The 27,107-nt window shown below is 42.2% G+C and overlaps 1 protein-coding gene across 1 annotated transcript in view; it reads right to left on the bottom strand.

The window, feature by feature from the left end:
• Nucleotides 1–23,732, bottom strand: part of USP54 (ubiquitin specific peptidase 54) — a 108,978-nt gene extending 85,246 nt beyond the window's left edge. The window contains 1 exon segment of the mRNA XM_032231577.1: nucleotides 23,442–23,732. The gene's annotated coding sequence lies outside the window, so the exon portion shown is untranslated.
• Between the last annotated feature and the right edge of the window lie 3,375 nt (nucleotides 23,733–27,107).

Raw genomic sequence — 27,107 nt, 5'->3', positions numbered from 1 at the left:
TAAATGGTGGAGTACCAAGATATGATCCACCGTAGATCTTCCTTCTCTAAAACTGGCTTGTTCATCTTTGATTATCCCCCCTGAAATTAGCCAATCCTGAAGTTTATAGTTTAGGTGTTTGGTATACAGTATAGTAGTATAGTATAGTATACTTTATTTGTATGCTGCCCTTTTCCCTGGGGGGACTCAGGGCGGCTCACATTTCAAGGGGAGGGGAAGACAAACAAGTTACAACAAGAAGACAGTACATTGTTAAAAAAAAGCACAACAGTCATACCATTCGGGTGGGGTTAAAGTCATTAGCCCCAGGCCTGCTGGGACAGCCAGATTTTAAGGGCAGGTCTGGAGGGTGGTGAGGGTCCGGATCTCCACGGGGAGTTCGTTCCAGAGGGTCGGAGCAGCCACCGAGAAGGCTCTCCTCCGGGTAGTTGCCAGTCGACATTGGCTGGCTGATGGAATTCGGAGGAGGCCTAATCTATGCGATCTTATTGGTCTAGTGGAGGTAATTGGCAGTAGGCGGTCTCTCAAGTACCCAGATCCAATACTATGAAGGGCTTTGTAGGTGACAACCAGCACCTTGAAGCGCACCCAGAGATCAACAGGCAGCCAGTGCAGCTCACGGAGGATAGGTGTTACGTGGGTGAAACGAGGTGCACCCACAATCGCTCGCGCGGCCGCATTCTGGACCAGCTGAAGTCGCCGAATGCTCTTCAAGGGCAGCCCCATGTAGAGCACGTTGCAGTAATCCAGCCTAGAGGTCACAAGGGCACGAGTGACTGTTGTGAGAGCCTCCCGGTTCAGGTAGGGGCGCAACTGGTGCACCAGGCGAACCTGGGCAAATGCCCCCCTGGTCACAGCTGACAAATGGTGTTCGAAAGTCAGCTGTGGGTCCAGGAGGACTCCCAAGTTGCAGACCCTGTCTGAGGGGCGTACAATTTGACCCCCCAGCCTGAGAGATGGAACACTAGGCCAATTAGTGGGAGGGAAACACAACAGCCACTCGGTCTTATCTGGATTGAGTACAAGCTTGTTAACCCCCATCCAGTCTCTAACAGCTTCAAGGCCCTGGCTCATCATGTCCATCGCTTCATTGAGTTGGCACGGGGCGGACAGATACAGCTGTGTATCGTCCGCATATTGGTGGTATTTTATCCCGTGCCGTCGGATGATCTCTCCCAGCGGTTTCATGTAGATATTAAAAAGAAGGGGGGACAGGACCGAACCCTGCGGCACCCCATACGTTAGGGGCCTAGGGGTCGATCTCTGTCCTCCGACTAACACCGACTGCGACCTGTCCGAGAGGTAAGAGGAGAACCACCGTAGGACAGTGCCTCCCACCCCCACCTCCCGCAGTCGTCGCAGAAGGATACCATGGTCGATGGTATCGAAAGCCGCCGAGAAGTCAAGGAGTACCAGGATGGAGGCGTGGCCTCCATCCCTGGCTCTCCAGAGATCATCGGTCAATGCGACCAAAGCGGTTTCTGTGCTGTAGCCAGGCCTGAAGCCTGACTGGAATGGATCGAGATAACTGGCTTCCTCCAAGGACTGCTGGAGCTGAAAGGCCACCACCTTCTCAACAACCTTCCCCACAAAGGGGAGGTTGGAGACTGGACAATAGTTGTTTAGTACGGCTGGATCCAAGGATGGTTTCTTCAGGAGGGGTCTCACCACCGCCGCCTTTAATGCGGGGGGAAAGACCCCCTCCCGTAAGGAGGCGGCAACAACCGCCTGGATCCAGCCCCGTGTCACCTCCCTGCTGTTAACAACCAGCCAGGAGGGGCACGGGTCCAGCACGCATGTGGAGGCACCTACAGCTCTCATCGCCTTGTCCACGTCCTCAGGGGTAACAGCTTGAAAATCAATCCAGCGATGGTTTACCAGATTATCCCTTAGTGCCTCAGCTGGTTCTGCAGGATTGGAGTCCAGGTCCGCCCGAAACCGAGAAACTTTGTCCGCGAGGAATTGGACGTAATCCTCAGCCCTACCCTGCAAAGGATCCCCCGTATTTAGGAGGGAACGGGTTATCCTGAACAGGGTGGCTGGGCGCGACTCGGCGGACGCAATCAGAGAGGCAATATGTGTTCTCTTTGACGTCCTGATTGCCCTGATGTACTCTCTGATGCAAGCTGTTAAGAGTGCTCGGTTCGATTCGGATTTACTGGATCTCCATTTGTGCTCTAGGCGTCTCTTGCGGCGCTTCATCTCCCGGAGTTCCTCAGTAAACCAAGGGGCCCTCCTGGATCCACTGCCTCGGAGCGGCCGTAGAGGCGCAATCCGGTTAAGAGACTCCGTCGCTGCTGAATTCCAGGCAGCAACCAGAGTCACCGCCGGACTGTGGGCAAGAGTATCAGGAATAACCCCAAGCTCCGTCTGGAACCCCAAAGGGTCCATAAGTCGCCTGGGGCGGAACCACCTGGTCGGTTCCTCCTCCCTACAGTGGGGGTTTGGTCTCCGGAAGTCAAGCCTCAGTAGGTAGTGGTCCGACCATGACAGGGATACGATCTCACTACCCCTCAGACCAAGATCGCAATTCCACTGCTCCGAGAGAAATACAAGGTCAAGTGTGACCCGCCGAGTGAGTTGGGCCCCGGATTACTTGGGTCAAGCCCATGGCTGTCATGGAAGCCATGAACTCCTGCGCTCCATCAGAGTGTTCACCGAGCGAAGGCAAATTGAAATCCCCCAGAACCATAAGCCTGGGGAACTCAACTGCCAGCTCGGCTACCGACTCGAGGAGCGAGGGGAGGGCTGCTGCAACACTGTTGGGAGGCAGGTACGTTAGCAGCAAACCCACTTGACCCTTGAGGTCCAACTTCACCAGCAGGGACTCACACCCGACAAGCTCCGGAGCAGGGATCCTACGAGGAACTAGGCACTCTCGGATAACAATGGCCACACCCCCACCCCTTTCCTGAGCTCTCGGCTGATGAAGCACCTGAAAGCCCTCTGGGCACATCTCTACGAGGGGGACTCTTCCCTCCGGGCCCAGCCAGGTTTCAGTAATACATGCCAGGTCTGCCCTCTCGTCTAAAATTAAGTCCCGGACGAGGGGAGCCTTATGAACTACAGACCTGGCATTTAGCGACAGCAGCCTGAGACCAGGGTCCTGATTACAGTTACTAATAACGTTCAGAAGACTAATGGGTCTATAATTGCCTGGGTCATTTCTATTACCTTTTTATAAATGGGTATGATAATTGCTACTCCCCAATCTCTTGGCATATGGCCTGTTTTATCTATAAATGTAAACAGAGATGCTAAAACTGGAGCCCACCAACTGGTATTCTTTTTGATTATTTCTGGCAGGACATTATCAGCACCAGGTGCCCTAGCTTTAGAGCTCTGATCAACCGGGATATCTCTTCTGGTATAACAGGGGGCCAGTAAGGAGTTTGATCCAAATTAGCTTGGCTCTCCTTGGTTACATAGTCAGGGTCTATATAAAGCTCCCTAAAATATTCTTCCCAGGCATGAATTGGAACTTGATTAGTTGGGGGGAGTGGAGGGGCCCCTGTGGAGCATTTTGGAGTGCTAATCGCGCTATTACAGCTTCTGCTCCTCCTCCAGTGTCAGGCGGCCATTTTACATGCTAAAAAAATCACGATCCTTTTTTCTCTGGCTCCAGTAGCCCTGCTGAATACCTGCCCCTTGCAGGTCGCCATCTGCGACTTCTCCTGTCTGATCTGATCGGCGGGGCTGTCTAGCGAGGAATGGCTTTCAGATGGCCTAGCTTGCTTGGTGAGATTTGCTTGACGCTGGAAGCATTTTTTAGTTCATGCCATTTTTGAAAGCCTAACACTAACCTACGACTGAGGGCCACTGGTATCCTTGATCCTTGCATCCAACAGCTGACAGGAAATCCTTTTTTTACCCTTTTTTCTGTTTCCCATTCTAGCCATTCTAGCCATGGCTTTTAGGCATGATGAGGAGCAACTGGGCCCATCCACCAGGTGTGTTGGCAGGCAGGCAAGAGAGCACTGAGGCCCTGGGAGCAGTCAGGCCCCAAGGGCAAGAAACAGACCAAGGGGTCAGATAACTAGCTCTTCAGAGGCAAAAGGCGCTGGAGAGGCAATTTGTCAAGGCCCAACGACAGGCCACGACCTCCTCCTGGCAATCTACCCCTCCAGGCTCCCCCCCCCAAAGCAGAGCATTGACATTTCTGACAGCGAATATGGGGGCCAGGATTTATCCCCGGATGATGTCTCAGGCTGTCCTGACTCGCCTAGGCCTTCTGTGTGTGTGTGTGTGTGTGTGTGTGTGTGTGTGTGTGTGTGTGTGCTGGGGATCTGCTTGCCTGTCCTCCTCTAGATCAGGGAGGACAGATGGAGATCTTCCCATCGGAGGCCCCAGATTCTCCTGAGATCCCACCAGCGCCACCATCTCGCACGGTGGAGGACCAAGGACCCCTGCTCTCCGCTGAGATGTAGGCAGTTATAGCCAAGGCCATTTCACAGGAGATAGCCAAGGGGCTACAGCAAGAAAGGCGCACTCATTGCCGGTTAGCTCTGCAATCTCCCGCTGTTCAGGAAGAGGAGCAGGTAAAAGGCCCAGCATCCCTCCATGGCCAGTGAGGGCTCTGTATTGGGTGGGGATGATTTGGATGTTCAGGAACATTTGGCAGATGAAGGGCTCGTAAATGAGACCCCTTTGTTTCAGGGGCTTTTCAAACCGACCTTGCTTAAATCTATTTTGTTCAAGGCCAAAGCCTCTACCCAAGTTGGGGTATCCGCAGGTCTTGATACAGCCACTAAAGCGCCCCAGGATCCTATCAAGGGCTTCTTTGATGAGAAAATCCCAATCCAGGAAATTGTCCCTACTCCGCCCCTATTTCAGGGTGTTGTTCAGAGACAGTGAGTGCAACCGGGTGACTCTGCGACCCCAAGCAGCACTGATAAGAGGCTGTATACAGTAGACCCAGCATTTGAGTTCTTCAAGCTGCCCCCAGTAGTTACCCCAGTGGCCTCTCTTACCTCTTCTTCTGTCCTCCCACCAGACCTCCTAGAAGGGCTTAAGGCAGAGGAGAAGAGGTCAGAGAAAGTCTGCTCAAAACACATCAGGCCACAGCATGGGCCATCAAGGCTTCCATGTCGGCATCCTTCTTCAATAAGGCATCCATCCTCTGGCTTTGCAAACTCCAAGCCAGATTACCCCCCCCCCACCCCTGCGAAGCTAGATTCAAGATAATAGCAGCGGTAGAGTATTCAGTGGACACCATGCTCAATGCCACCAAGTTTGCATCCAGAGCCCTGGCGTCGAATGTTATCACACGCCCTACTTTCACTCCTATACTATGATCCTGCTCAACTAGATTCATAAAAGACTCTTACTCTGCTTTTATCATTTCCTGCCTGAGGGGAATGAAAAAAGGTTGATTTTAGAAAAGGAATTCAGTAAAAAAAAATGACAAAGAAAGGAAGTTAAGCTTGTATATTGATTTGATAGAGTGATACCAACAGCTGCAAAACTCACCCTCTCAATTCTGCATACATTTTAGGCAATCTTTATTTAAAAAGTGCATACTAGTATTATTTGAGCTTTTTGTTTGTTATTTTGTTTCAAATAAAGGCATGAATGGTATTCTATCTCTGCCCATATTATTATATTCTTTAATATACTATCTTAAGGTTAACTCTTTTTCTGATGGAAAACCTTGGCAACAGCAACATATTGGCAAATATTATATATAGCTCATCTATAATAAATTGTCAACTGATTTTTTTTGCAGGGCATCAATACTGCAGTAATATCTGCAACTAACAGATGAAAATGAGTAAGGCAAAACAATTACATAGCTAATAGGGGTAAAACATTATGAAGTATCTATTAAATGAATGAAAGTTTACTGGACTTTAGGGACTTAAATCTTTCCCTAAGCTAATAGAAAATATATGCAAATAATATGGATTAAATGATGGGATGAAGAAATTTGTGAAATATTCAAGAGAGAAGAGACAATAAAATATAATTTTCTCTTGGAAAGATGACAGAGGTAATTTATATATTTAGTTATCTTTTTATTATAATTTTTGTGTTTTTTTTTAAAAAATGTATATTATATGAGAAGTCTTAACAAACATAAGTAAATTTTAAAATGAAAACATATGCAAATAACAAGAAAGCTGATCAGTACAAATTACATTTTGTCTCTTAGGCTTGGACCTCTCCAAGTCTTACTCCAGGAAATGCAAAATTGAAGTGTTCAGTCTCTTTTGCTTCACTCAACTGGAAACTTGTAAACTGCTCAAAGTTATTGGGAGACAGGCAATATACAAATTTAATAATAATAAAATATATAATAAAATATAATAATAAAATAAAATAATCTGTCATATTTATCTTGTATAGTAAGATTATTGTTGAAAGTCTTCATCTTTGGTAATTAAGATAACGTTGTGGAACAATTGGCTCCCTTAAATACTGTGATCAGCAAGAGTTGGCAAGTAGGGTTTCTATGACTATATAAACACAAAGTAACATACAAGGCTTCTCCTTTTTTACCACCTATACAGCTTATGGTGATGGAGATTTATCCAAGAATAAAGTTGCTGCACCAGAATGATACTATTGGCATATTCTTCTTTGGATTTGGCCAGCGAACAGGCAATCAGTTCCAGGAAATCAAAAGGAAATGGTGAGATTATATTTGTATCTCATTTGCAAAAATCCTCCTTCTGGAAGATATAAAACATTATCTGATAGCACATTTTTACTGTCGGCATTTGCATTATTATATTCCAAATATTACTTTCAATTCTTATACTATTTCCATTAGTAAGATAAATATATTTTTCATTATACTGTATCAACTGTTTAAAGAACTTATTATTGTGTGTGTACCTTTTCCAGAATCAATATTATCAGAGTTTGATATTTTTTTCTCTTTAGAAATTGTAGTTAGCATTCTGGAAGTCTACAAAGATAGACTGTATAATCTCAGGAGAAAATGTAGTCCACATGCTTCCTAGCTCCCACCAGAATGCAGTTAAGGAAAAGGCCTTCCATGCTACCTGACTTGATAGATATATTCTTTGGGAATTTTATTCCCACTTTCCACCTGAAACAGTCTTCCTTACTATTGTTACAGTCTTCTTAAACTTCACCAATATACAATATATATTTATCTGTAAATCTTAAAGTTATTTTCTAATTTTTATTTTTATTTTCCCTTATAGCTTTCTTTTTCCTGCACTGGACCTCATACCCCAAAATTCTTCCGATTTCTTATTAGTTGGATTTTAAATTGAACCGAGCTTCTGTCAGCAATGTTGTAAGGCAGGCGTGTCAAACTGGATTTCTTTGAGGGTCGGATCTTTGAGGGCATGGGGAGGGCCTCGTGTGGCCCCTCTGTGCCCCATTTTGGCTGCCAGAGGCATCGTGGGCCAGTCCTTTGCTATTTCCAGGCTGGCCCGGTGGGCCAGATTTAAGCACCCCGCAGGCAGATCCAGCCCATGGGCCTTGAGTTTGACACCCCTGTTCTAAGGTCTCAAAATTAACCTTTGCTTTAATTCTTGCAAGTCCTTTGAGAAACAACCACCATCAACTGTTGCTCGTGCTACTAAATATCAAATAACTCATAAAAGAAGAGTCTTCCTTGTGGAGAAATCTGTGCTTTACTTCAAAGCACAGATATCTCCACAAAACTGTCTCCCCTCAAAGAAAAGCAGCAGTAGGTATTTCCACCCTGGTTACATAAAAATCTCATCTCATTCTCAGACATTAATGACTGTAAAATTACTTGGTGTGCTTTCTCAGATAAATGAAAATTACTTTTCAGATAACTGTTAGTAGACACAACCAACCTCCACCTTCATTAACAGAAGCATTTTATCTTTGCCAGGTGACATTGGAATTTGATGGAAACTCCTAAGACTTTTTAAGTTCATTGACAATCCCTCCTTTCTACTGATGCAGAATCTTGAAGATTGTGTGATGGTCACTTTACTACATGGATGTCAATGGGAACAGTTCATGTTTTTTGATCAAGGGATGTTTCCATGGTGACAGTTCTAGCAAATGATGGATAGTATTTCACAAAAATTGAAAAGAATGAGCAACTGAAAATCTGTCCAAAGGGTTTTAAACTGAATCCAGGGGAGAGGGAGAGAGATACCCCAAAACAGTGAATTGCCAATAAGAATGGGAATGGAGTGATATTCAGGATTAGTGACAACCAATAATGGGCAACTAAATGGAAGAAGGAATAGGTCAAAGTATAGCAATAGCAATAGCATTTAGACTTATATGCCACTTCATAGTGCTTTTACAGCCCTATCTATGAGGTTTACAGAGTCAGCATATTCAACTACCTCTGTATTTATTTAATTATCTTATAGACTGTAAGATAATTAAATAAACACAGAAGAAGTAAATATCTGACTCAGCCTTTCATCCTTCTGAGGTGGGTGAAATGAGGACCCAGATTGTTGGGGGCAATATGTTGACTCTGTAAACCTCTTAGATAGGGCTGTAAAAGCACTATGAAGCAGTATGTAAGTCTAAGTGCTATTGCTATATTGGTACCCAACAAATGAACTCACTATCATGCTGGAAGCAAATGTTGTATGAGGGGCTCTATGTTGTTCAATATATTTATGATAGGCTAGACAGTATCATAATTTAATTTGTTGACACAATGACAGAGAAGACCTTAGAAGACAATGTCAAGGTTCAGAAAGATCTTGACCAAGTGGGATAATGGATAGAAAGCAGAAAGGTAAATTTCAAGATGAATGATTTTCAGACCTTAATGACAAAAGTTTTCAGTAAAATCTTTGTAGCCAAGAAATTATATTTTATATGTAAAGTAAACAACAACTTTTGAAGAAATACTTTACAGCTGTTCATTGCTTTTTGTTTCTACTTATATAGTGTATTATCATTTAATTACATACAGGTTATTCACTGACTGCCTTGTAGAGTGTTTATAGTTAGGAGAAATGAAAAAGTAACTTTATGACTAATCCTCACATTTATGACCCTTACAGATCTGTAAAACAAAGGAAAACTGACCTAGAATCCTTAGCAATCACAGTGGTCCCAATTGTGATTGCTAAATAAAGACTACCTGTAGATTCAGACATACTCTATAAGATATCCATGTGGATTCAACTGGGATTTCATTCAGTCTGTCAACTCGCAAAGCTTTCCTGACCTGCTCCTGAGTTGCCATAGGTAGGGGGATGGGGAATTGCGCTTTGGAGCTGGATCTGGCTGAAGTCAAGGCCATCTCCATGGAGACCCACAATGGCTGGAGGGAGTGACTTCTACGACCCACAAAATTGCTTGTTGGGGAATGTGACTGATGACACACCTTGGGGGAAGGAGGGAAACAGGGCCAGAGGCAAGGTACAAACTGAGTGAAGTTACAGCTGGCTTCACTTGGTCCGTGTGGCAGGGCGCTCCTAATAAACAACTGGATTTTTCTTGAAACTTTGCTTGAGGTGCCTGCTTTTATTAGGGCAGTGTTTTTCAACCACTGTGCCGTGGCACACTAGTGTGCCGTGACATAGTGTAAGGTGTGCCGTGGGAAAAACACCTGCCTATAGTCAATATAGGCACAGAGTTAATTTTTTTTAACATTTTCTAATGGTGGTGTGCCTCGTGATTTTTTTCATGAAAAAAGTGTGCCTTTGCACAAAAAAGGTTGAAAAACACTGTATTAGGGCATCGGTCGCCCTGACACAGTCAGTCAGTCTCCCAAGTAGACCAGATAGGAAACATGACAAGATAAGCTAACTCTATAATAAGGCTACTTTAACAGAAACTTGTGAATCTGGAAGTACAAGTCTCCTAGTCTCTTTTTACCGCTTGATTATTCAGACAGAACCTTTCTAAGTTTCTTTTTCTTCCCCTTACTCAATAGTAGACTCTTCCCCCTTTTATCTGATCATTCCCTAGGCAGCGTCCCTTCCTCCCATCTTCCAAGGTTTTTCTCACATTCCAATGCATCACCATCCAGAGGAAACACGTTATGGTCTGTGAGAACAAAGTATAACTGTGTCACTCCATTCTTCTTCCAGTAACTACCCAAGAACACACAAGGCATCGTATCAATGTTGCTCCAGTTGAGGCCACAGCTGCTGGTGTTTTTATTGGCCGTGATCTGTCTAAGTGCCCTGGGATCCCACAGTAAAAGCAAACCCCATGATACTTTCCTCTCTGCTTCCCTCCTGATGAAAGGGATTTCTTGGCTGCTCCAATTTGTATGAGTTCCAACTGCTGGAATCCAATGAAGCTCTTGGGATACGGGGGAAGAGAGATTATAGGATCCTTTCTCCTTCCAGAAAGAAGAAGAACCAGACAGGGTACATGCAAGATTAGCTAACTCATTATGTGGCTGCATTAAAAGAATATTGTGCAAGTCTGAAAATACAAATCTCCCACCATCTCTTTTTATCATCTAATTAGTTAGGGAGATCCTTTCTCTTTCTCACCTATTATTCAATGGCAGGCTTCTCACACTTTGATCTGATTATTCTCTAGGCAGCATTTCTTTCCACACCCCTTCCTGTTTCTTCCAAGGTCATTCCCACAGTACATAATATTCCCCTCCTCTGTTAGTTATAGTAATTTTCTGTTAAAAGAAAATATGGCATCTCATATTTGTATCTACAAAATTCACTGAAGTTGCATGATTACTGTTTTTCTAGTCTATGTACTGAAATAATTTTTATTCTACACAAAATTTCTATGCCTCCCAAGAAAACATCAAGTTTTTACTAAGGTTGCAAAGGCTGAAAAGTCTTGTGGGGCCTCTATTACACCTCAAATAAATGCAAACAAATAACACGAATTGCCTAGCAAACCACAAGAAAATTAATGAATAGTATATTCAGGTAAATTTTAGCCTTTCTCTCATATTTTAAATTCAAAATTAATTGTAAAACACACACACAAACAAGATTATATGTGATATAATGAAATAAGACTGTATCTAGGTAATATAAAAAAGAAACCCAAAATAAATAAATATAAATATAAAAGCAACTACAGGTAAAAATCAATTTTGCGTGCATTACATTTGCAATACTTTAATTAAAAACTTCAGTTGTATGAGTAGAACTTAAGGACTTCAATTTTTTCTTTATATACAGAACTATATTATATTTGAGTGTTCCAGCAATGCCTTCAAGTCTGAAACAGGCAAAATTCTGTAATAAGCCACACAGCATGCTTTAAAAAACAACAACGCATATGACAGTTCCTGTCACTAGGAAGGAAAATGTGAATGGTTACCTCTAAGCATTGGTATCAAATATATATGTATCTATGTATCTGAATATCTCACTTTCCATATTTGCATATAGATTATTGTATCATTTTCACATGGCTATTCATTCCTGAAAACGGTAGTTAATTATTCATACTCACAAACTGCCTGTATTCAACTACTCTTTATTCCTCTCAGCCAGGAATCTGCATTTAGGAAATAATTTCCTCCTATGAATCTCTCTCTCAAGCAGGTCCAGTATGAAAGATGACATCATTGCTATAGACATGCACCTGATTCTTAAGAAATTGCACCTCCTCCAATAAAGCAGGCTATTTTTTTAAAGTGACAAAGACTGCCTTTGCCAATGTGCTATATCGCACTCTGAAATATGTTCCCATAATACACATTCTTTCTCTCTGCTTCACTGTCATAATGCAAGTTCTTTTTAGAAATTTATAGAGATGAAATACAGATTGCAATCCAAAGCTCTTCCACTATAGGCAAAAATATTAAACTATTATTGTTATAATTCTGTTCTAAATACACAAAAAAAGACAACGTATCTCACATATTTAAACGGATTTCAAAATATTCTAAACAAAACATTTATTCTTATTATAAATACACAAAGTTACAAAACTAGCAATAAATGGTGAAAATCAATAAGAGCATGGGAACAATCTATATTATTACACCTCCTGGACAGAAGCTGTAAATTTTGGTACAATGAATTTCTGGCTTTCAGGAAACAATTTTTGGTTCCTAAGCAACTGATCTATTTGGGGATCTTTTGGATTTCAATTCACAAGTAGCACAGCCAGTGTAACACTTTATTCTTGATTCTCTGTAGTCATTAAGTCATGATGACTTAATAAGGATGTTTATATTTATTTTTGCTTATGTTTTATGGTTCATTCTACATTTTATACTACTCAGTAGAGTTGGTCATAGAAACACACATATATGCATTGCTGCATTGTTTCACTTATTGTCCATTCTGTATTATATTCACTAATTTAATAAAAGAGAATAGTATCACACTTTCCTCATCTGGCAACATAAAAAACAAAAAATCCATAACGATATAAAAGTTCAGAGAAGGGGGTTTAGTGAGAAAAAGCAAAGGAGTCACTATCAGAGAATTGGAGAGAATTCCAATAACTGCTTTCAATTCAATGTGTAACAAGACCATAAGGGTAATCTAGTTTAAGATTTATAAAGATTTACAACCAATTTTGTTGTATTTAAGTACAATGACAACAAAGATTATACTTAAAGGGCATGTATTTCAGATCACGTACCTGCCCAAGATGCCCCACCCTGTGCTTGTAACATAGGAAATCCTCCAAATTTCATAGCATTTTCACATTATTATAGAAAATATGTCCAATTTTATGTTTTATTTTTATTAGTTTTATCAGTGAAAAAATAGCACGTCTCAAAATATAATAAAGTACAAAGTTGCTTCTATTGTTAAAATAAAGCTATTTAATTATGGTGCAATACAGGTAGTCCTTGAATTATGACAATTTAACCCCAAATTTATGTTGCCAAGTGAGACATTTGTTAAATGAGTTTTGCCCCATTTTATAACTTTTCCTGCCCCCGTTGTTAAGCGAATCATTGCAATTGTTAAGTTAGCAACTTAACAGACAACAGTACAGCAAAACTGTCAAAATGATGGCTCTGATAGTTGATAAGAGCTCCTCTATTTTTTATGTGCAATAGCATTAACATTTAAGAACAGAGGTAAATTAATTCCTTTTCTTTTAATACATAATCCTTAAAAGGGCTCTCCTATAGGGACCCTGCCATAGACTAATTCAGACTGGAAATATAGCAAAGGAAAATATTTCCCCGCACTCTGCTTTGTCCTGTTTTCCCCACTGGAAATAGCTGTTTTAATAAATGCTTTTGGAGTAAAAATGTATCTAAAGACACTTTTCTATTTAAAACATTAATAATTTAGTTTATTCAGCATGGAATGGAGCTTAGTTATGTAGCATGACGCTATATATTCTGCAATGTTTACTGTACTTTTTTGAATATAAGATGCACTCCCCCCCCCCAACAAAAGAGGGTGAAAATTTGGGTACGTCCTACACACTGTAGCCAAAAATGCGAGGCACAGAGAAGGCGATGGTCTGTCAAGCCCTGCAGCCTGGAACAGCTGATTGGGGTATTCCGGAAGGCCGATCTACTGGTTAATCAGCTGTTCATGCTGAATAAGGCTGCAATAATGTGCTGAAGCTGACTTACTTACTTATTTATTTATTTATTTATTTATTTATTATTTATTTATTTATTTAATTGGTTTGTATGCCGCCCACTCTCGAGAGACTCAGGGCAGCTTACAGGTAAAAAAGGAAGGGGGGGGGGACATACAAAAAATAAAAAAACAACACTAAAAATTCCACAACATTCATAACTTAGGATGGGGCTGGATAAATCAACAGCCCCAGGCCTGCCGGAACAGCCAGGTCTTGGTCGCTTTGCGGAAGGCCGGAAGGGTAGTAAGGGTCCAGATCTCAACGGGGAGATCATTCCATAGGGCCGGAGCAGCTACAGAGAAAGCCCTCCCCCGGGGAGTCGCCAGCCGACATTGACCGGCAGATGGAATCCAGAGGAGGCCTAGTCTGTGCGATCTTATGGGTCTCTGGGAGGTAACTGGCAGGAGGCGGTCTCTCAGGTAGCCAGGTCCGGTACCATGTAGGGCTTTAAAAGTAACGACTAGCACCTTGAAGCGTGTCCGGAGACCAATGGGAAGCCAGTGCAGCTCGCGGAGGATAGGTGTAACGTAGGTGTACCTAGGTACACCCATTATAGCTCACACGGCTGCCTTCTGGACTAACTGAAGTCTTCGAACACTCTTCAGGGGCAGACTTGGCTGTTCCCTATTTGCTGCAATGACGTGTCACAGTTTGCAGCAGCAATCACACTTAGAAAGCACACACAAGAGGTTTGATTCAGCAGGATTCAATAACTTCTTTATATATAATATAACACATTAAGTAAATATACAATACCAAAAGCAGCTTTTCCAATGTGGTAGTTCAGCAGAGGAGTTTCACTTTCAGTTTGTTTCAGATATTAACACAGCATGCAGCTTTAGTACAGAACAAGCCATGCCCAGGCTCCTTGCTGTCTCCTACCTTGTTGCTCACACAGCAAATACTGTTTGTTTCCAAACAGACCTCAATTCTTTCACACACTGACAGGATGCTAGCCAGATGAATACCATGGATGCTGGTAGGTAGAGGCAGATTGTTTTTCTTATTTTCCTCCCCCCAAATTAAGGTGTGTCTTATACTCCGGAACATCTTATACTCTGAAAAATACAGTACACTTTTGGTAAACTCATTCAATGATTGCAAGCTTTGCAAGCTGACATAACATGCATTGCATTGATGCATTCACACAATTTCAGAGTAACCATGAGATCAATCAAAACAAAGTTCAGGAATATTCCTTTATTCCATTGTTTTGCAAATCTAGGTACACTACAAACTCTAGGATTGTTTAAGAGAAATGCATCTGTACCATCAGGTTCTAAGTGTGAGGAGGAAAGGCAAGCAGTAAAAATGAAAGTGAAACCTTCTAAGCAGTTTATAAATATAATATTAAAGAACACCTGTTATTTCAGATCCATTATTATGGCAGCGTCTTTTAGCGGACATCCACTCATCTGTTGCCTGCCACGTCCCTCATCTTATGTCACTGCTACATCACCAGCTATCCCATTAAACTGAATGGGACTGTTGGTGAGTCAACAGTGGGTCATTGGAGGAGCTTCTGCAGGACAGAGATGACAATTGCTCTTTAAAAATTATAATTTAAATCGAGTTGATTTAAATCAAGCCTTTTTACTAGTGATTTACATCATGATTTAAATTGTGATTTAAATCGGCTTGATTTAAATCAAATCCACCATTTCTCCATCCTGTTTTTAAGATAAAAACATGAATTTCACTCCGCTATTGATGTTCTGGAAAGCATCACCACCAGATGGATTTGCAACTGGTTGATAAATCGTACTCAGCGAATAGTCCTTAATGGAACTACATCTATATGGAGAAGCAGGATAAAAATTGATGATTTTTTAACGGATTTTTAAATTTTAAATGTTTTTTATTTAAATCAGATTTTTTTAAATAAAATGATTTTGGAATAAAAATCTATAGATAGTTTTCCATTTAAGATACATTAATTATTTAGTTTATTCAGCATGAAATGGAACTTAGTTATGTAGCATGAAGCTGTATATTCTGCAATATTTACATAAACTCATTCAATGAATCCAAGTTCTGCAAGCTGAGATAACATCCACTGTATTGATGCATTCACACAATTTCACAGCACATAGTTGCCCTTTAAAAAGTATGATTTAAATCGAGTTGATTTAAATCAAGCCTTTTTACTAGTGATTTAAATCTTGATTTAGATGGGCTGATATATAAATGATTGTTTAGATGTATAACAGGGATCCCTAATTTCTGGGGCACAGCCTATTTACACTGGGTCCTGTGAGTAGCGGGTTGCCATGCAGGCACACGTAGCTCAACTTGAACAAGTTGCACTGCATGCACATGTGTAACAGCCTGCCACTTATATGGGTTGAACTGTATGTGCTGCTGGCCCGGCACTCATACAGCCTGGTTCTCCTCTTCCTGCCCCCAACTGGGCCATCAAGACACAAAGGTTGGGGACCACTGATGTACAGTATAGTTATAAGTCCCAAAGAACTTTGATTCTATATCTTGAATTGTTTTCTAGGTCTTTTGACTAAGAATAAGTATGCTGTTCCAGAAAAATGGGAGGTGGTACCACTCTTAAATACTGCAGCTTGTTGTCTCATACCATTGGTTAAGCAATATAGGGTTTTTCATCAAATCAATTTGAATTTAAATCAATTAGACTTAAATCAAATCCATCCTGGAGGGAAGTAAGCAGTGGGGTACCCCAAGGTTCTCCTTTAGACCTAGTTCTCTTCAATATCTTTATATTTAGATGAGGGAATAGAAGGGAAACTCATCAAATCTGCAGACAATACTAAACTGGCATTGAAGTCTGTATCTGTTGCTGTGCCAAACCAGGCAGTTATTGAGGTACAAATGACAGACTCAATAATTACTCTGTAGAACTGTATCGGTAGATACTTGGGCAATCTGAGCTTTTTGAGTTGAGGCAGGAAGAACATACTTTGTGGGGCTTCTTTAATGATGGTTCTAATGTTAGGTGTCCATTTCAAGTCCTTGGAGATAATAGAACCTAGAAACATTAAAGTCTCTACAGTTGATACTTTGTTGTCTAATATTGTAAGACTACTATTAATTCTACAGTTTTAAGAGTATTCAGCTCGATTGTTCTGGCTGCACCACAGTCCCAGTTGATCTACCTTTCATTTCTATGCAGACTCATTGTCTCAAATGAGACCAATGACTATTGTATCATCTCCAAATGCTAGGATTTTAACAGAGGGTTCCTTTGAGATGCAGTCATTCAGAAAAGTAATGGACAGAGTACTTGGGGCTCCTGTGCTAATTGGATGGGTATTCAGTGTGATTTTCCCTAGCTTCACCTGCTGCTTCCTATATGTTAGAAAGCTTATAATCTATCTACAAGGGTGTCAGGTACAGCTAGCTGAGTCATTTTAGACAGGATTTCTGAAATGTTGGTGTTGAATGCCAAGCTGATGTCGACGAAAAGACTGAGCCCAAACGTATCATAAGTCATGAGTCCCTGTGTGTCCACAAGAGATCTAAGTCCAGCCCACCTTGAATTCCATTTTTAACTTCCGCAGATTCCCTTAATGGTCACTGGGCCAAATTCTTGTAGCGACCTAAGCTTGCAATAAATCTTTATACTCATTTGAACTGCCTGAATCTCCAGATTTCCCCAGCCCTTGACAGCTGAAGTCTAAAAAAAGGACCATTACTTAGGACTTTGGGGATTCAAGATGTTGTAAGATGTAGTGCAGTGCCAAATTGACAGCACCATCTGCTGATCTATTTGCAGGGTAGGCAAATTGCAATGGGTCTAAACTTTTGAAGGTTTTCATAACTACAGATGTCTGTAGTTTCATCTGTAGTCATTCAATTCCTTGAGGAAGTTTCTTGGGTACCTGGATGATAGCAGAGTGTTTGAAGCAAGAAGGAACATAACACATATCCAGATATATTTTAAAAATGAGTGTGAAGATGGAGACCAGTTGATCAGCACAAATTTTCAAGCAAGAGCAAGTTACCCTATCTCGGCCTGGTGCTTTTTTCCAGCCTTTTGTCTGGGAAATAGAGCACGTACATCATTTTCTGTGATCACCAGAGATGGGGGGTCCAGAGGGATGGAGTCAGTTGTAGAGGACTTGGCTGTTGTTCGTATATCTGAGACGGAGAGGGTAATGATAGTTACCAGTGGCTCCTCTCAAACCTTCAGTAGAACATATTCAGGTTATCTGCCCATTGCAAATTCTCTTCAGCAAGGGAGGGAGGTCTATGATATTTTCAGACTTTTTTACACATTTGCTGGTTCATTTGTAGAGAGCGAGTCCTCAGCTTTTTCTTTGGTGCCCTGATCTCGTTAATACATCCCTGACCTGTTTGTACAGCATACTATCTCCTTTCCTGTAGCTTCCTCTTTGGCATGGCATAGATGTTTGAGCTTCGCTGGTTTATTATTAATGTAGATGGATAAGGTTTTATCGGCACACATAAGTCCTCACAAAAGCTAATGTATAATGTCACAGTGTCAGTGAGTTCATCCAAGTTCCCCGAGGCAGTTTCAAAAATGTTCCAGTATGTGTAGTCAAAGCAAGCTGTAGTTTTAACTTTGCCTCTTCAGTCTGGATTTCACTGTTTTAACTACTGGTTTTATGATTTTAAGTCTTTGTCTATAAGCAGGTACAAGGTGAATGAAACTGTGATCAGAGTGTCCCACAGCTGCTCTTGGTAGAGAGTGACAGGCATCTTTTATTGTAGAGTAACAGTGGTCTAAAATAGTCTTATCTCTTGACAGCTGACATGCTGAATGTATCTTGGCAGCTCTTGGCTTAGGTTAGTACTGTTAAAATCTCCTAATAAAATGAGTAGGGAGTCTGGATATCTCTGTTCAGCCCATAGGATTTGGTCAGTTAAAGTTTGCAATGCCTTGCTTATGCAAGCTTGGAGTGGTGTGTAGACTTCAACTGGGATGAAAAAAACTCTTCGGGGACATAATAGGGTGTGCAAATAATGAATAGTGTGTAAGTCCACATCACAAAATTTCTTTAGCATAATGGCATTTTTACATCATTAGTTGTTAATATAAAATCAGATATTTACTCCCTTTTTTTACTGGATATTTCTGCAATTTTATCTGCTCTTTGAATCTGAAATTCCGAGAGTTGCAAGCAGCTGTCGTTAATCAAATTATCCAGCCATGTTTCAATGAAGGTTAGCATTGTTAGCACTCAAGGCTAGCACTCAGGGCTGCTGAGTTGGAAAAGTCTGAGTTGTTTATATTTAAAACGAGCAGTTTATCTATCTTATTTAAGAGTAAGCAAAGATTAGTTAAATAGAGCTGCTCCTGCCTTTTCTTTGCACTATGCGTTCTCAGATCAGGTGCAGAAGGCAGTTCTTCCTCCTCCTCCTCACTAACCAGCTGCGTGCTTTCCCCATCTGAAGCCTCAGGCTGTCCTGCTGCAGCTATGCTTCAGCCAAATCACTCTCAGAGCCATCAACCAACTCTCATCCTGAATGCCTGCAACTGGTTCATCTTCCTCCAAACTGACATCTGGAGAGGTATCTGGGGATGCATCTAGGGGAGTCATCACATACAATTTTGTTTTACTTTAAAACAACTTGCCTTTTATCAGAGTGCATGTCCAGAATGTGTGGCTTAGTCAAAGCTTCTGCATAGGTTTTTAGTGGAAGCCTTAGGTCCAGCTTGATACTTTGCTGGAAAAAAACTCTGAGGCTTTCATTCAGTTTCAGATCATATTTTACAGGTGACAGCTGCTCAAATAACAGTTTGCACTGTACGAAAGCATTGCTTTGCTGTAACTTTGTTGTAGTGAAAAATCTAACTGATGTCATTTTTCCAGTTTTGCTTGAAGGTCCATTCAAGTGATTCAGGGACTGAAATTTGTTACAAGTGAGAGGGAAATTTGTTTAACTAACTGATTTCTTTCATATAAAATATTCTTCTATTTTTGGTTATCTAGCAGACTCTGAAGAAGAGAGAGAACCTGGACCAATGCCATGACATTTCTTTCTTTTCCCCACATTATTCAAATCGATTCAAAATCATTTATCTGTGTCTTTTGCCTCGATATTTGCCTCATCTGAAGAATTTACCAGATCTGTTTAAATGTAATTATGTCTACCAAAAACCGTATAAGTCTACTTTTGCCCCAGAAGAAACCAGTTAATTATTTCAGACTTTTAACAATATCCCAGTTTAGACAACTTTTCACTTTGTCTTACTAAGATGCTCTGCTTGCTATTGTCTTTGAAGGCCTATTCAAAGGGCTTCCCTGTAGCAATTAAGCCTCTGCAAATCTAATGCAATGGAATCCTTACGTCATGTTTTACGCTGCAGTCTCTATTAAAGATATTAGAAATATATACATTGCACCCTCTTCAGTCGACTTTTCAGGGCATAAGAGTTAACAATTACAATTACCTAGTAAACTCATTTGACTCTTTTAGATTAACTTTGTATACAGATGGGCTGATATGTAAATAATTGTTTAGATGTACAGCAGGGATCCCCAACCTCTGGGCCACAGCCTATTTACACTGGGTCATGTGAGTAGCGGGCTGCCATGCAGGCACACTTAGCTCAACTTGAACAAGTTGCACTGCATGCACATGTGTACCAGCCTGCCACTTGTATCAGTTAAGCTGTATGTGCTGCTGGCCCGGCAGCCTGGTTCTCCTCTTTCTGCCTTTGTGGTCCACAAAGGTTGGGGACCACTGATGTACATTATAGTTGTAAGTCCCAAAGAACTTTAATTCTATATCTTGAATTGTTTCCTAGGTCTTTTGACTAAGAACAAGTATACTGTTCCAGAACAATTGGAGGTGGTATCACTCTTAAATACTGCAGCTTGTTGCTGTCTCATACCACTGGTTAAGCAATATAGAGTTTTTCTTTTGAATGAATTTTAAAATTCAAGTTCACATGTAATGTACATAAGTTAACAAAGCATAGATAACTGTGGCAAGATTATTTCTCTGGCACTCAGCACCCAAAAGAACATAAAGAATTCTCTCATTGTTAGTAGGTGATCTGTCCAGCCATACCCAACTCTGCACTCTTTATTCCATCTACAAGTGTTGATATTTTTAATTGTCTAAAAGCTGAAAGAGAGAAGTTATGCGAAATGGCGATGCTTTTGAAGTATAGCTCAGCAAGCACAACTGGAGGCTTCCTTGTTTGGTATAATCTGCAGCAACCCTAATTGCTCTTAGCCTTAACTCAGATACTCTACTCAGAAACTGAAAAAAGGGAGATAAAAAGTTTCATTTCTTCTTTACATGGATATCTGCAAACAGGTTAGTTTCAATGTCAAAATCATATCTAATGATAATTAAGGATCTAAAATTTCTTCAAACTTTAGAAAAAAAGGATAAGATGTGTAGTGACATATTCTAGAATGTACTCACTAGATTCTATCTTGACTGTTTGGAGTTCATCTCTTGCAAAGGAGTCATGCTATATCTATAAGGCAGTGATGGCGAACCTATGACACGCGTGTCAGTGCTAACACGCGTAGCCATTTGGGGTGACACGCACAGGATTTCATGCGATTCATCCTCGGCTCCTGCACGGCCGCCGAGGATGAAAGAATCTGTGCTGGAGGAACGGGGGGGGCGGGACGTGTGATCTCCCCCGCCCACACTCAATTACTGTATCGCCGCCGCCCCTCTCTGAGCGCAGGGGCTGCTGGTAAGGCATGCGTGCCGTGCGCACACACGTCATCAGCGCGGCGAGGGAGGACCCGCAGGAGAGGAGCGCGGGAACAGTGCACGCCTCTCTCCAGTCAGGCCGGCACAGAGAGTCTACTCCTGGGACTGTCGGTTACGACTGCACCACAGCAGGGAACAGCGGAGTGCCAACGGGAACTGTGAGCGCCATTAGCAGCAACTATTGGGGTGCCATGGACTTGTAATTGCCCACAATAACTGAGATAAGTGAGGGGGAGGTTGTGTTAGCTTGTTAGGCTAGTTAACCCCTAATTGGCTATCTATAATTCTATCTGCTGTCACTGGCCCACTGATGGAGCACCCAAAAAATAAAAAACAAAGGTTAAGTAAAGGGAGTGGTAGTGGCAGTGGCCGACCCTTTCAAGAGACATGGAGCGAGATGTATGGCATTATAGAAAAAAATGGCAGATCATTTTGCGTTCTATGTACTGAAACGGTAGTAAGCAGAACGTGGAATATAAATAGACATTTTGAAACTAATCATTCCCAGCTCTTGGAAAAAAGTGAGGATGAAAGGAGGGAATACATTTCCAGGAAGCTACACCTTTATAAGAGCCAATCTAACTCCATCCTTAAATTTATGAAAGGCTCTACAAATTTAAACTCTGCAAGTTTGAGCATTGCTCACTCCATAGCTCAGCATGCAAAAGCGCTTAATGAGGGAGAATTTATTAAAGAAACTCTCCTAAGATGTGCGCCAGTTCTATTTCACGATATGCAGAATAAAGATGCAATTATTAAGAGAATATCTGAGTTCTCTTGGGGCGGGCTGGAGCAGCATGTTGATGAGGACGTGGAGCTGGAAGCAGCCAACTCCACAGCGCTGGTTCACGGCACCCCAAACAAGTTCAATAATATCAAGGGCAACATACGAAATTGACTGATGAACAAAGAAGTTACTAAGCAGGTATGTTAAATAATTTGTTTTTGGTTTATTAAATACAATTATATATTGCAATTATACATTTTTGTAGTTTAAACTATAAATTGCGCAAAATTATGTTTTTGTCGAAGTGACACACAACGCGAGTTATGCTCGATTTTTTGCCGATTTTTGACACACCACGCCAAAAAGGTTGCCCATCACTGCTATAAGAGATAACTTCAAGACAGTAATTTAACAACTCTATCCACCACTTCAATCTACATATGAAATCAATTCATCTATAATATGAATCAAATGCATAATGCAATTTAACTTATCTCAGCATATTGAGAAAATTCTATCTCTTGATGGGGTGGCCTTATGATTTCTTCCACAAACAATGCTTAAAGCAAATTACAACTAGTATGATGTGCGAAACCAAACAATGATAGCATTCTGTCCAACATATTGATATGATTTTTTCGTAAGTTTCTAGCCTTGCATCCTGCTCTGAATACTGACTAAAACCTCAGAAATATAATGCAGTGCATTGAACTAGAATGAACACTTAATAGCTAAAAAGAAGTCTATAATTTCAACGTATATTAACAGCCTTGCAAAATCCCGCCACGGGAACACTGAGGGAGAAGTAATTATAGCAGAAATCAGTGAAACCCAAATAAATGCGAATAGGTTGGCCCCTTATATATAAGATCCACTTCAGAGCTGGCTGGAGACTTCTGGGAGTTGAAGTCCACTAGTCTTAAAGTTGCCAAGTTTGAAGATCTCTGCATCTTCATATTACAGTACATCTCCGGTTTTTTTTTAAAAAAAAAGTGGGAACAAGCAGCACAAAACGTCATAACAGCAGAGATGTGGGGCATTAAAAAGCCATCGTTTTATTGTGCCCTGACAGACGAGTTCGTACAGATTTAGGACGGGGAAAACGTCACCACCGGCTCCAGGAGCATTTTTTTTAAAATGCAAGAGGCAGCAGAGTGGGTCTTCAAAGGCCAAGGTGACCGTCGTCCACCATGGCTTCTTCTGGACCCCGCTCCCGTCAGGGCGTCTCGGGAAGCGCCCGCCTCTCCTCCCCGCGGGGGTGCCGTGGGGAGCTTTCGCCGGCGACACCGAGCTGGAACGGCAGCGTTGTCCCGCAGAGCAAGGAGGTTGCGCATGCCCCCCCCCCCCAGTTCAGCCGCGGCGGCAGGGGGATCCGGGGAGGAGGAACACTAGGGCTGCAGCACGAAGGCGGGGACCCTCCATCTTGAGGGGAAGCCCGCCCGCGTCTCCCCAAAGCCCTTCACGAGCCACTCCGAGGAGGCGGAGGCGTATCAAGCTCCCTTTGGCGATGCTTTTAACCCCGCGCCGGAGTCGCCGCCCGCCGACCCTGACTCACCGTCGTTGCCCGAGGAACCGCTCAGGAGGACGGCGCCGCCGTACGGAGGGCCTCCCCTCTCCTCAAGTCGCTGCTATGACTACGGGGAGGCCGGCAGCGACATCTCGCGACAGCAGGAGTGAAGCCACGCCCCACTCTCTTTACCTCACTGTGCAACGGGGCTGCTGCGGCTGCTGTTTTGCGGGAGTTGGCGTCGCCCGTGGCAATTTCGGTGCTTAGCTGACCTCGGTCAGCGGTCACTTCCTCCGTGCTCCGCTACCACCTTTATTTTGGAGGCGGAGAGTTGGGCTCAGGCGGGCTGCTTTCTCTTGCAGAGGTCTTCAAACTTGGCCACTTGAAGACTTGTGGACTTCAACTCCCAGAATTCTTCAGCCAGCATAATTTACTTTTTTAATCCCAGAGAATTCTGGGAGTTGAAGTCCACAAGTCTTAAAGAGGCCGAGTTTGAAGACCTCTGATCTAAGTGGAGAGATTACAGAGGAAGGGATTACTAGAGAGTAAATTATGCTGGCTGGAGAATTCTGGGAGTTGAGGTCCACAAATGACTGCTTTCTGTGACCATTGGGTCATAAAGGGATGGCATGTAAAATGAGCAGGAAAACTGGGTCAACTGACTGAAACTATTAACATTAAAGTGGTTAGAATGCGTCCTAAACAGCTCCAAGTTGACTGTATAGTGCAGTGATGGCGAACCTATGACACGCGTGTCAGTGCTAACACGCGTAGCCATTTGGGGTGACACGCACAGGATTTCATGCGATTCATCCTCGGCTCCTGCACGGCCGCCGAGGATGAAAGAATCTGTGCTGGAGGAACGGGGGGGGGGGGGCGGGACGTGTGATCTCCCCCGCCCACACTCACTTACTGTATCGCCGCCGCCCCTCTCTGAGCGCAGGGGCTGCTGGTAAGGCATGCGTGCCGTGCGCACACACATCATCAGCGCGGCGAGGGAGGACCCGCAGGAGAGGAGCGCGGGAACAGTGCACGCCTCTCTCCAGTCAGGCCGGCACAGAGAGTCTACTCCTGGGACTGTCGGTTACGACTGCACCACAGCAGGGAACAGCGGAGTGCCAACGGGAACTGTGAGCGCCATTAGCAGCAACTATTGGGGTGCCATGGACTTGTAATTGCCCACAATAACTGAGATAAGTGAGGGGGAGGTTGTGTTAGCTTGTTAGGCTAGTTAACCCCTAATTGGCTATCTATAATTCTATCTGCTGTCACTGGCCCACTGATGGAGCACCCAAAAAATAAAAAACAAAGGTTAAGTAAAGGGAGTGGTAGTGGCAGTGGCCGACCCTTTCAAGAGACATGGAGCGAGATGTATGGCATTATAGAAAAAAATGGCAGATCATTTTGCGTTCTATGTACTGAAACGGTAGTAAGCAGAACGTGGAATATAAATAGACATTTTGAAACTAATCATTCCCAGCTCTTGGAAAAAAGTGAGGATGAAAGGAGGGAATACATTTCCAGGAAGCTACACCTTTATAAGAGCCAATCTAACTCCATCCTTAAATTTATGAAAGGCTCTACAAATTTAAACTCTGCAAGTTTGAGCATTGCTCACTCCATAGCTCAGCATGCAAAAGCGCTTAATGAGGGAGAATTTATTAAAGAAACTCTCCTAAGATGTGCGCCAGTTCTATTTCACGATATGCAGAATAAAGATGCAATTATTAAGAGAATATCTGAGTTCTCTTGGGGCGGGCTGGAGTAGCATGTTGATGAGGACGTGGAGCTGGAAGCAGCCAACTCCACAGCGCTGGTTCACGGCACCCCAAACAAGTTCAATAATATCAAGGGCAACATACGAAATCGACTGATGAACAAAGAAGTTACTAAGCAGGTATGTTAAATAATTTGTTTTTGGTTTATTAAATACAATTATATATTGCAATTATACATTTTTGTAGTTTAAACTATAAATTGCGCAAAATTATGTTTTTGTCGAAATGACACACAACGTGAGTTATGCTCGATTTTTTGCCGATTTTTGACACACCACGCCAAAAAGGTTGCCCATCACTGGTATAGTGACTAGCTCGTCTTTTCCCTCTCTACATCAGAAATACTGACCTGGAAAGGGGGCAGAAATAGAGGAAGATGGAAATAGACACACCAACTTTGTCCACAATGATTTCTAATTTCAGTGACAGTTTGCTGGTTGGCAAGGGGGAGGAGAGATGTGAGAGAAGGAAGTGAAAACCTTCAAGCCAGTAGAAAAACTAAGAAATGCTAAGGGATGATTGACACCCTCTCCCCTCACTCTAGTTTGTTTGCTGCCTGCAGAGATGCTTGCAAAGGGACGGGAATATGGGCCATATCAACAAAAGTTGATCTCAACCTACAAACCACGTACAAGTAATTTTATCATCTCAGAATAAGCAGATTTCTTAGAACTACAGTATATAATATCTAGTTCACTGCCTCCCAATGAGATGCCCATAAAGTAACTCAAAAAAGAGGTATCATATAACACTTTCTCCAAGAAACTCCCAATAGTCCTAAAACTGTGATCACCACATCTCAGTATTCAGATTAAGTTATGCCCAACAATAGCTCCTTTTGGAGAAAAATGTTTTTTTCCCCAAAAGAAGCGCCAATAGGTTGGGGCTTTCATACGAAGCCTAATAAAACAGGCCTTTGTATTACCAAAAGAAACATTTGTCAATATGTGTTTCATGTAGCAGTCATATCCTGTACTTGCATTATCACAAGAGATTCACAATGCATTTGTTGATTCGAACCCAATAATTTGAAGTATTCTGAGGTTTTTAGTGCCTAAAAAATCACCTTCATTGTTGGAATGAAGGTGAGTGCATCTTCACAAGTTTGTTTTTCTGATTGTCTCATTTGCAAGTCAAATCTGCAGCAAATTACTGAAGAGATGTGTAGCCTACTGGCAGACTTGAATCTAATTTTTTTCCTCAATTCAATGGTAGTCCATGCTACCAAGAAAATGCTTTAAAGAGATATCACTTTAAAAAGATATAACCATTTCTTCTGCTTCTCATAAAAATATCCTAGTCAATACCTTTCATTTGCTTTGGCCCAATTGTTAAAACGACTTTTGGGTAACATATGATGATCTACTAGGCTTGTGTGTGCTTAAAAAATGATGCGGAAGAAACACTCCAGAGCTGAAAGAATATATTACTGCTGTTAGGTGCAGTTTTGTAGTTAATATGACTCTTAAGTCATGGCAACTTTTTTTTCAGCCCTGGCAGAAAGCTGTCTTAATTAATATTCAACAAGGGTTGGACTTGCATGAGTTGTATGAAACTGTTCTTCATCTTGAAATGTGCGTAGCTCTACCATTTTCATTAAATGCATAGTTCATGGTGCTTACTGCTGTGAGAGAAATTCCATGAGAAGGACGAATGATCTTGGCAAGGATCCTTTTTGCATATTTATTTATTTAATTTGTTTGTTGCCCATCTCACTGCAACCTGACTCTGGGCAGCTTCGGGTGAATAGGCAGGGGAGAAATGCTTTAAAAAGTGGTGGGAGAGTGCTGCGAAAGAGAGAGGGAGGGAGGGAGGGAGGGAGGGAAAAAGGAGAGGGAGAAAGGACCACAAATTTGGCACTATAGGCAGCTTCAGAGGACACCTTGAAAGAGCACAGCAATACAGGGCTGGAAGGTATCTGGAGGTCATCTAGTCC

This window comes from Thamnophis elegans, chromosome 15, assembly GCF_009769535.1.
Source record: "Thamnophis elegans isolate rThaEle1 chromosome 15, rThaEle1.pri, whole genome shotgun sequence".
Lineage (NCBI taxonomy): Eukaryota > Metazoa > Chordata > Lepidosauria > Squamata > Colubridae > Thamnophis > Thamnophis elegans.
Note: the sequence above shows the minus strand (reverse complement) of the source record. Positions and strands in the feature narration are given on the sequence as shown.